Source organism: Petromyzon marinus, chromosome 63 (assembly GCF_048934315.1).
Source record: "Petromyzon marinus isolate PM22_M1 ecotype Great Lakes invasive population chromosome 63, UKy_Petmar_22M1.pri1.0, whole genome shotgun sequence".
NCBI classification, from domain to species: domain Eukaryota; kingdom Metazoa; phylum Chordata; class Hyperoartia; order Petromyzontiformes; family Petromyzontidae; genus Petromyzon; species Petromyzon marinus.
Window position 1 is genome coordinate 30,725 of NC_133729.1, and position 10,357 is coordinate 41,081.

The following is a 10,357-nucleotide window of genomic DNA, read 5'->3' on the forward strand; positions in this document are numbered from 1 at the left end:
TAATCGCCATCTGTTTCAATCTGAACCGGGATTGAACGTTGCCTCGTGCAACACGTGGGTTTTCACCAGGTTCTTGGGTTTGCTCCCACTTGCGTATAATGATAAACACAGCTGATCATTTATTGGCTATGAACAACTTAAAATAAAAACTCAATGTAGCATCAGCAAGCCCCTCCTTAAAACGAGTCTTTCCACTCAATGTGGCTTTCCTGGATATAAGTAAATATTGATTACGAGGTTATTTAAAGTGGATTAACTGCTAATTCCTGTGGATTACGAGCTAATTGTAGATGAGTATTATTAGTAGTGTAATGCTTTGTGCTGACTGTTATTAAACCACTGTTGTCTGCACTCCTTCAATGGAGGAGGAATAACACTACACAAATTCTCTCCTGCAGTCCTCTCGTGGCTAGCAGACCTTGACATTGGCATCCAGTTCCTGAGCTCCCGAGCCGATTGCTGCCATATGCAAGAGTAGACGAGAATCAGATTCGCGTGATGACTCATCACCTCTTCTGGTTGCCTCGCTGTGCCCTGTGCACCCGATAGGAGCATTGTCGGGACTAATCTAACTGACTCACTATCTTTTTATTTTACCTGGTAAGTCCCATTAAGCTGTACAGCTCTTTTTATAAATGAGCTGACCACAAATTATAGCACAACGAAGTAACTTATCACGTGCGAATTTATAGCAGCCAAATACTCTAAAGGCATATTGATTCTAAATGTGGAGGGAAAAATTGGAGGACCCGGAGAAAAATCCACTCGACCACAGGGAGAAAGACATGCAAACTCCAAATATACAGCAGGCGTCACAGTCGGGATCAAACCCACGGTCTTCTGTATACCAATCGAGGGAGTTAACATCTTGTCACCGTGGCCCCCCTCAGGTAAATCTCTGTTTCTCGCATTACGAGGAGGCACGGCGATTTCACGGCCTCGACGGTATTTTTTTCATATAAATACATTTTGTGGTGAAATTAGTTCAGAATCAGAATCTTTATTTATCCTGGAGAAATCCGATGAGCTCTCAAGCTCTTTTTCAAAGTGTCCCAAAGGGGCCAGTCAAAAAGTTACAACAATGCAAAAACACGAATAGGAGTGCAAAGTAGAGGAAAGGTAAGCAAAGCACCAAGAATGAATATATAACATAGATAAAGTATACAAGTTCATATTTCAAAAGTATATAAATTTCCAAGCTCGGTTTAAACAACAGCAAGAAAAGTGCCAGACGTTGCACATTAAAATTTAACTTTACATTGTAAGAAGAAAAAGACCACGCGCCTTGACAAAGGAATTAGCATATAATTTAGCATTGAAATGGCTCATTGAAATAGCTAAGTTAAAGTATACACATCCGCAGAGGTACCCCTTGACAAAGGAATTAGCGCTGAAGTGGAAGAAGCCACGCTTAGATCACGACCTTTAAGCTGTGTGAGAAGAAAAAGGACAAGTGCCTTGACAAAGGAATTACCATATAATTTAGCATTGAAATGGCTCATTGAAATAGCGAAGTTAAAGTATACACATCCGCAGAGGTACCCTTTGACAAAGGAATTAGCATCGAATTTAGCATTGAAATAGCTGAGTGATTAGCTTGTAACTGCTCGCAGAAATAGCTATGTTAAAGTTAGAGCATATACGTTCACCGAGGCACCTAGTACTCATCAAACAGGAGAATTTAGCGAAACACAACCACGCTCAGACATCGGACCTGTGTGCGAGCAAACAAGGTGTTCTGACAAAGAAATTAGCATAAAAATTTACATTTGATTGGCGGATTTTAGGAAAGAGGTGGTGTACGTGCCGGTGGACTCGCAGTTTGGCGCGGGGGGGGGGGGGGGGAAGGGGGGAGGGGGGAGTTTACCTATTGACGGTGTGAAAAGGGGGAATTTATAAGAGCTGCGAAAGTTTGGGGTACCACTACTTGAAAAATATACTGTACCATTGAAATTAGTTTAATGTTTAGTTCGATTTAGAACATCTTTCCAAAGGTTGCTTAATTTGAAACCATCCTCTCGGTTGAAATTGTGTCTGCGTTTGTAGATCTGAATTTCTTCATGAACAAATCTCTGATAAAAGCCCGTGGGTTTGCAAAGAACCTTGGTATCGGAGAAAATTATATCGTGATCCCCCACAGCGTTGTAACATTGATCAGCCACGGCAGAAGAATTCGTTTTGCCGTGTTTCAAATCTGATTTGTGCTCGCGAATTTGGTCAGAGACATGTCGCTTTGTCTCACCGATGTAGCAATCACCGCAGGTACAACTCAATTTGTAAACCCGGGGTACTGTAAATCAGGAATGACATCCTTCACGGATGGGATCAGATCACGAATTTTGTGTACTGTATTTAACCGGACCTGGATCTTGTGTTTGTTTAGAATTTTGGAAATCTTTTTAGTAACGCATGCTATATATGGAAGTGTGATGGTTTTGAAGGGAGTATCAAGTGGTTGTTTCTGTATGGAGGGAGAGACAGCTTGGCGGATGGTACGGTCAGAGTAACCATTCCTTTTGAGGGCCAGGTGTACATGTTTTAATTCACTGGTCAGGTGGTGTTGGTCCGAAATGCAATGAGCCCTATGGTATAAAGTTTTGATGAGATAATTATTTTGGGCTGGGTGGTGGTGGGAATCAGGTTTCAAGTAGGAATCTGTGTGGGTGGGTTTCCTGTAGACAGAATGCCCCAATGAGCCATCAGGTCTACTCTCAAACAGAACATCTAAGAATGGTAGCTTGCCATCTTTCTTCACTTCCATGGTGAATTTGATGGCGGAAAACCATCACACTTCCATATATAGCAGGCGTTACTAAAAAGATTTCCAAAATTCTAAACAAACACAAGATCCAGGTCCGGTTAAATACAGTACACAAAATTCGTGATCTGATCCCATCCGTGAAGGATGTCATTCCTGATTTACAGTACCCCGGGTTTACAAATTGAGTTGTACCTGCGGTGATTGCTACATCGGTGAGACAAAGCGACATGTCTCTGACCAAATTCGCGAGCACAAATCAGATTTGAAACACGGCAAAACGAATTCTTCTGCCGTGGCTGATCAATGTTACAACGCTGTGGGGGATCACGATATAATTTTCTCCGATACCAAGGTTCTTTGCAAACCCACGGGCTTTTATCAGAGATTTGTTCATTAAGAAATTCAGATCTACAAACGCAGACACAATTTCAACCGAGAGGATGGTTTCAAATTAAGCAACCATTGGAAAGATGTTCTAAATCGAACTAAACATTAAACTAATTTCAATGGTACAGTATATTTTTCAAGTAGTGGTACCCCAAACTTTCGCAGCTCTTATAAATTCCCCCTTTTCACACCGTCAATAGGTAAACTCCCCCCTCCCCCCTTTCCCGCCCCCCCCCCCCCCCCCCCCGCGCCAAACTGCGAGTCCACCGGCACGTACACCACCTCTTTCCTAAAATCCGACAATCAAATGCTAATTTTTATGCTAATTTCTTTGTCAGAACACCTTGTTTGCTCGCACACAGGTCCGATGTCTGAGCGTGGTTGTGTTTCGCTAAATTCTCCTGTTTGATGAGTACTAGGTGCCTCAGTGAACGTATATGCTCTAACTTTAACGTAGCTATTTCTGTGACCAGTTACAAGCTAATCACTCAGCCATTTCAATGCTAAATTCGATGCTAATTCCTTTGTCAAGGGGTACCTCTGCGGATGTGTATACTTTAACTTAGCTATTTCAATGAGCCATTTCAATGCTAAATTATATGCCGATTCCTTTGTCAAGGCACTTGGCCTTTTTCTTCTCACACAGCTTAAAGATCGCGATCTAAGCGTGGCTTCTTCCACTCCAACGCTAATTCCTTTGTCAAGGGGTACCTCTGCGGATGTGTATACTTTAACTTAGCTATTTCAACGAGCCATTTCAATGCAAAATTACATGCTAATTCCTTTGTCAAGGCGCGTGGTCTTTTTCTTCTCACACAGCTTAAAGGTCGTGATCTAAGCGTGGCTTCTTCCACTCCAGCGCTGTCCTCCAGACAGTCTCGTCCCTTCACCTGATGAAGGCCGCTTGTGTCGTGGCCGAAACATCGTGATTTTTTGTTATTTTATTTTCACCTACGTGACTTTACCCAATAGAACCAAAGAGTATGGATCCTAGCAGTCACGAAAGCTTTAAATCTAGAATTTACATTGTAACTTTTAAGTCTATAGTTATAGATTGAACAAAGATAATGACTTTTTACTGGGATGGGGAATGCAGCAGCAGTTACACCCGAGGCAGCAATGAGAGGCGCACCGGCAATCTCGTCAATCCGCTGCTGGATCCAATGCTCGCTTAGTGACGAGCAAGAGAGCGCAACGCTAACGTCAGTGGTGAGTACTTGAACGGCCGGTCCCTGAGGCACCGACCCCTTTACCGAACCGTGGCAAAGTAAAGAACACAGTAACACTCATGGAGAGAGGGCTTTATCCGGAATGGCATCTACAAAGAGGCTACGAATTCTCCGATCGATGTTCACAGGTGTGCGTTGTACCGCGTGTGGGGAGCGGTGGCACATCGGTTATCGAGCCGATGCTCTGAATGGATGGCATTGATGATAGAATGTCACTTTGCTGACTTCTCTGTATCTTGTTTTATTCATCCATATAGTCTCAATTTAACTCTGCATCTCTGTAAATGAACAACATTATTAATATTTATCAATATATATAGGCATACATATGGCCATAAATTAACATGGACTAAAACTCATATTCATTTGAAAATAGTGTATTTTGCGCTAAGATCCTGGCGACCCAAGTTCGATTATGTGAACCGGTCCTGGGCCTCTTCTAGATCGACTCAGCCTCAAATGAGTACCTGGTGCGATGTGTAAACATCGCCACTCGGGAGAGACAAAGGCGGCCGGGGGTGGTGCTGGCCACCCAACCCCACGTGCCGTGCTGGCCTTCATAGGCGGTGCTCCGTAACAGCACTTGCCCCAACGGCCTGTTAAGCCTACGCGGGGGATCTTTTATTTGTTGTACCGCATGAATGTTGCGCCCCACGTGCCTGGAGCGAGCGAGCTTCCTGAGGAACTGGGCAGGCGAAACGTCGCGCATTGGCACGATGCGCCACGCGTTTTCCAACCCGAGAGCTCATCAGATAGTCGTGCAGCTACCAAACACACCGATTGCATGCCAGGCTAGGTGTTCCCTCGACTTAAACATCTTACAATCCAGTCTCACATCGCCTTGATGCAAGAAGACATCTAAAGTGGGCCCTGGTCATTCATAAAACCCGTATTGGCAAATCTGTGTTGCACTTCGCTAATTCATTAACCCAAGAAACATAAGACGTGCATCAAATTTCCATTTAACTCTTCCTCAAACAAAAATATGAATAGGTGACCAAGCCTTTGACGTTGCAGACTATAACTGTTGTACATTTAACTAATTTTGCATAGTACGGAGCCAAACGTTATAATCGGAGTTGCTGGACACAAAATAAATTGCAGATGTGATTTGTATCCTTGATCCTTGCCCCTCATGCATCGATAGTTCAATGTTCATGTGCAGTGTGTTGTTGTTTTGGTGAAGTCTGGGACTATTCTTCTTTGGTTCTTTCGGTAAAGTCACGTAGAATGAGAATAAAATAATAAATTGATAAAATAAAATAACACAATAATATTCTCACGACGTTTCGGCCACAACACATCGGCCTTCTGATGAGAATATTATTGCGTAATTTTATTTTATCAATTTATTATTTTATTCTCATTCTACGTGACTTTACCGAAAGAACCAAAGAAGATGAATCATTGCAGTCATGAAAGCTTTAAATCGAAATCTGGGACTATTGTTTTTTGTTTTTCTGCCTTGCCCCAAGAATGCATTCAGTGTTGCAAATTTGGACTTCATAATTTGTTTGGTTATGTATTTATGTTTTGTGACTTTCTTACCTTTTCTATATTTTGCACGATTTTCCTTAAGACCAAAACAGGTGAATTTATACACAATGCTTGCTGCCGCCTGATGATGCTAGTTCTGAGCGTTGCTCCTCCAACCTCTGCTGTTGTTGGAGGGTGACGGCCTCCAACTGCCCAATAGACTCACAGTGCACCTACCCTGGCACTGCCCAGTAGCGTCCTTCACGAGCCTGCTCCTCTGCCTCCTCTACAGAGGCCGACCTATGCTGTGTAGCAAACAAAGACAAAGATCCCCGCTGAAGCCTTAACAGCACCATTCCCAGCCGCCTTTGTCTCCTCAGTGGCGAAGCTTACTACAAACCGCACTAGGTACTCATTTAAGGCTAAGTCGACCAAGGGGAGGCCCGGGACCGGTTCAGATAACCATCGCAGGTGTTGACCGTGAACGGGAATCGAACCTGGATTGCCGGGTTTGTATCACAGCACGTTAACCATAGCACTACCGCTACCTGAAATGTGTAGCACCGTAGGCTGTAATGTATGAATTGTTTATCCTGACGCAAACATGAGGATATAATCTGTTAGCGGAGATTAGAGTATGTAGTCTTCCATATTCAACGCGCCCCTGTGTTACAACTTGCCCAATAATCTAACGGAGATAGACCCCACATCGAAGTTCTGTGTGGAAGCCACTGTCCCCGCAATATCCCCATGCACCCGCGCAATGCAATAATCCACGAGCTTACATTCCAACGTCCAAAGTCCGCTCTATTTGTCCTCCACGGGGATTTCTAGATTTTCTCAACTCATCCCCCATTTCAAGACGAGAGTCTGTGTAATATCGGCAGTTCACCAAAACTGATTCAAGGGAGCCCGATGCTGCTGACGAGGCACCATACGTCGTAAGCGGTCAAGACGTTTTGGTGTCTTCATTTATTAAGGAGCATAAACCATGGCTTAAAGCTTTCGTGACTGCAGGAATCCATACTTTTTGGTTATTTCGGTAAAAGTTACGTAGGTATGGCCCGCTGGTTCTTCAGTTCCATTGCTGGATTTTTTTTTTCTGTCTGAGAATGACCGATTGTGTTGCAATCGAAACGTCGTGATATATCATTTTTATTTTTTTATTTTTATACCTACGTTACTTTTCCGAAAGAACCAAAGAGTATCTTTTGGTAAAGTCACGCAGAACAAAATTATAAAACAAAAAACTATGACGTTTCGATCGCAACATAAGCAATCGTCATCAGGAGGAAAAAGGAGGGGGAAAGCTGCTGAGGCAGACTTTTTATAGGTTTGAAATGGGTGTAGCCCAAGGGTCACAAACAAAGTGGGCGGGGCTAGTGATGTTAAAGTGAGAAATTTGCATGTTAATGTAAGATGGGAGGGCGACTTCCACGCCGAGGGCACAGAGGTGGCTATTGTAATGTGAGAGATTAGCATGTTAATGTAAGATTGCAAAGCCGCCGCGATGTCGAGGACGTGAGCGATGGTGGCTGTGTTAGTGTGAGACATTTAACCTATTAATGTAAAATCAGAAAGTCGAAAATAACAACTAACATCGGAAGGTAGGATGGAAACATCACAGCCAGTTATGACTTGAAGTGGTTAATAACGTCCTTCCAATGATTGCTCAGTTTGTACCCATCTTCTCGATTGAAATTGTGTCTGTGTCTATATATCTGGATGGCTTCATGAACGAATCTTTGGTGATAGCCGGTGGGTTTGCAAAGTACTTTCGTTTTGGATAAATCAATTTCGTGTGAGCTCATCGCATTTAAACAGTGATCAGCCACAGCCGAGGTATTGGTCCTACCATGTTTCAGATCTGCCTTATGTTCCCGAACACGGTCCGAGACATGTCGCTTAGTTTCCCCAATGTAACTACTGCCACAGACACAGCTTAGTTTGTAGACGCCGGGGTATTGCATGTCAGAGATCACATCCTTCGCAGATTATGAATTATTTTGGAAATATTTTTGGTGACCCCTGCTATGTATGGCAAGGTGACGGTATTGATTGGGTCCTCAGATGGTTCTTTCTCAGCGGTTGGGGTGATAGCTTTAAGCATTGTGTAGTCTGAATATCCATTCATCTTGAGAGCTTGGTGTACGTGTTCCAGTTGACTGGCTAGGAGATGATGGTCGGAAATACATCGAGCTCTATGGTGTAGAGTTTTGATGAGGGAATTCTTCTGGGATGGATGGTGGTGGGAGTCAGGTTTTAGGTAGGCATCCATATGGGTGGCTTTCCTGTAGACAGTGTCCCATTGAGCCATCTGGTCTCTTTTCGATTAAAACATCCAAGAATGGTAACTTGTCATCCTTTTCCACCTCCATGGTGAATTTGATGGCTGGGTGTATGGAATTGGTTGAGGAACTGGTTCGGAGCTGGTCGGTCACATGGCCAGATGACGAACGTGTCATCTGCGTACCTCTTCCACAAGGATGGACATAAAGTGCATGCCTGGATGGCATCTGTCACAAATTTTTCAGTGAAAACATCAGCTACAACAAAGTTAGAGGTTGACACGATTGTTATCATTCAGAGTAACAGTCCAATTTCCGACAGCCTAAAATCGGTTCTAGCCAAAGGGTTGAATTTTGCAGTCACCCCTAAACACATCCCAGTTGATGATATCATTGCCCAGGTCTAAGGAGACCTTAAGGGTTTGGGACATATTGCTGCAGACGTGGCAATATCGGAAATCGCTGCAATCCTTAAAAACGCTAAGTCACCTACTAGCAACATCGGTAAGGATGAGCACTTTGAGCTTTCTCAATTCAAAAAGATAGAGCACATCGTCATTCTCTCAGCTGACAAGGGCAATCCCACAGACATCATGGACAAAACCACATACAAGAACAAAATTCAGGACCTACTTAATGATGGTAGCTATACAAAAATGAATAGAGATCCCACCAACTGCCTCGTTAAAAAAAATAATATCATCACTGATTCGACATCTTTAATCGAACCAACCAAGCGGTTTTCCTTAAAACCCTCTGCTGCTAGATCACCCAGATTGTGAACGATTCGTTCATGAAGCCATCCAGGTAAAGTGGTACCTCGGTATACGTCGTTAATTCGTTCCAGAAGGTAGGACTTATACCGAAAATGACGTATACCAAACAAATTTTTCCCATAATAAATGAAGGGAAAGGAAATCATCTGTTCCAGAGTATAACAAATGATATTTTATATAGCATATCATACATTAATGAGGTTGTATAAAAGAATTTAGACTCTAATTACTAAAATGCATACAGAAGCAACGTGACCGCGTTGCTGCCAGCTGCGCTGGTCACGTGGAATGCCTCAACCACGCACGCGCGCGCGCGCCTCGACCCGGGGCTTCACCCTCCATGGGGGCAGCCCCCCACGCCCCCCGCCCCTCTCCCCAACGCCGCCCCCGCCCCTCTCCCCCCGCTCCTCTCCCCCACGCCCCCCGCTCCTATCTGCCACGCCCCCTGCCCATCTCCCCCATGCCCCCCGCTCCTCTCCCCCACGTCCCCCGCCTCTCTCCCCTCTCCCCCACGCCATCCCGCCCCTCTCGCTTTGTTTCAGTCGTGAACGGGGCATACGCGGGTACTGTACGCGGTGACTCATCCCGACCCATACAAGTTCTAGCAAGCGCGTCGTATCCCAAGCAAGACGTCGTATCCCAAGACATCTTTTTCTCGTAAAAACACGATGTATACCAATTTCGACGTATTCCAAAGCGGTCGTATACCGAGGTACCACTGTATATAGACACAGACACAATTTCAACCGAGAAGATGGGTACAGACTGACTAATCATTGGAAGGACGTTATTAACCAGTTTATGTCATAACTGGCCGTGATGTTTCCATCCTACCTTCCGATGTTAGATGTTATTTTCGACTCTCTGATTTTACTTTAACAGGTTAAATCTCTCACACTAACACAGACACCGTCGCTCGCGTCCTCGTCGTGGCGGCGGCTCTGCGATCTTACATTGACATGCTAATCTCTCACATTACAATAGCCACCTCTGCACCCTTGGCGTGGAAGTCGCCCTCCGATCTTACAATAACATGCAAATTTCTCACTTTAACATCACTAGCCCCGCCCACTTCTTTATGACCCTTGGGCTACATCCATTTCAACCCTTTAAAACAGTCTGCCTCAGCAGCCTTCCCTCCTCTTATTTCATCCTGATGAGGCCTACATTAACATGCTAATCTCTCACATTACAATAGCCACCTCCACGCCCTCGTCGTACAAGTCCCCCTTCGATCTTACATTAACATGCAAATTTCTCACATTAACATCACTAGCCCCGCCCACTTCGTTTATGACCCTTGGGCTACACCCATTTCAAACCTTTAAAACAGCCTGCCTCAGCAGCTTTCCCCCTCCATTTTTCCTCCTAATGACAATTGCTTGTGTTGCAATCGAAACGTCGTAGTTTTTTGTAAAAAAAAAAATTGTTCTATGTGAC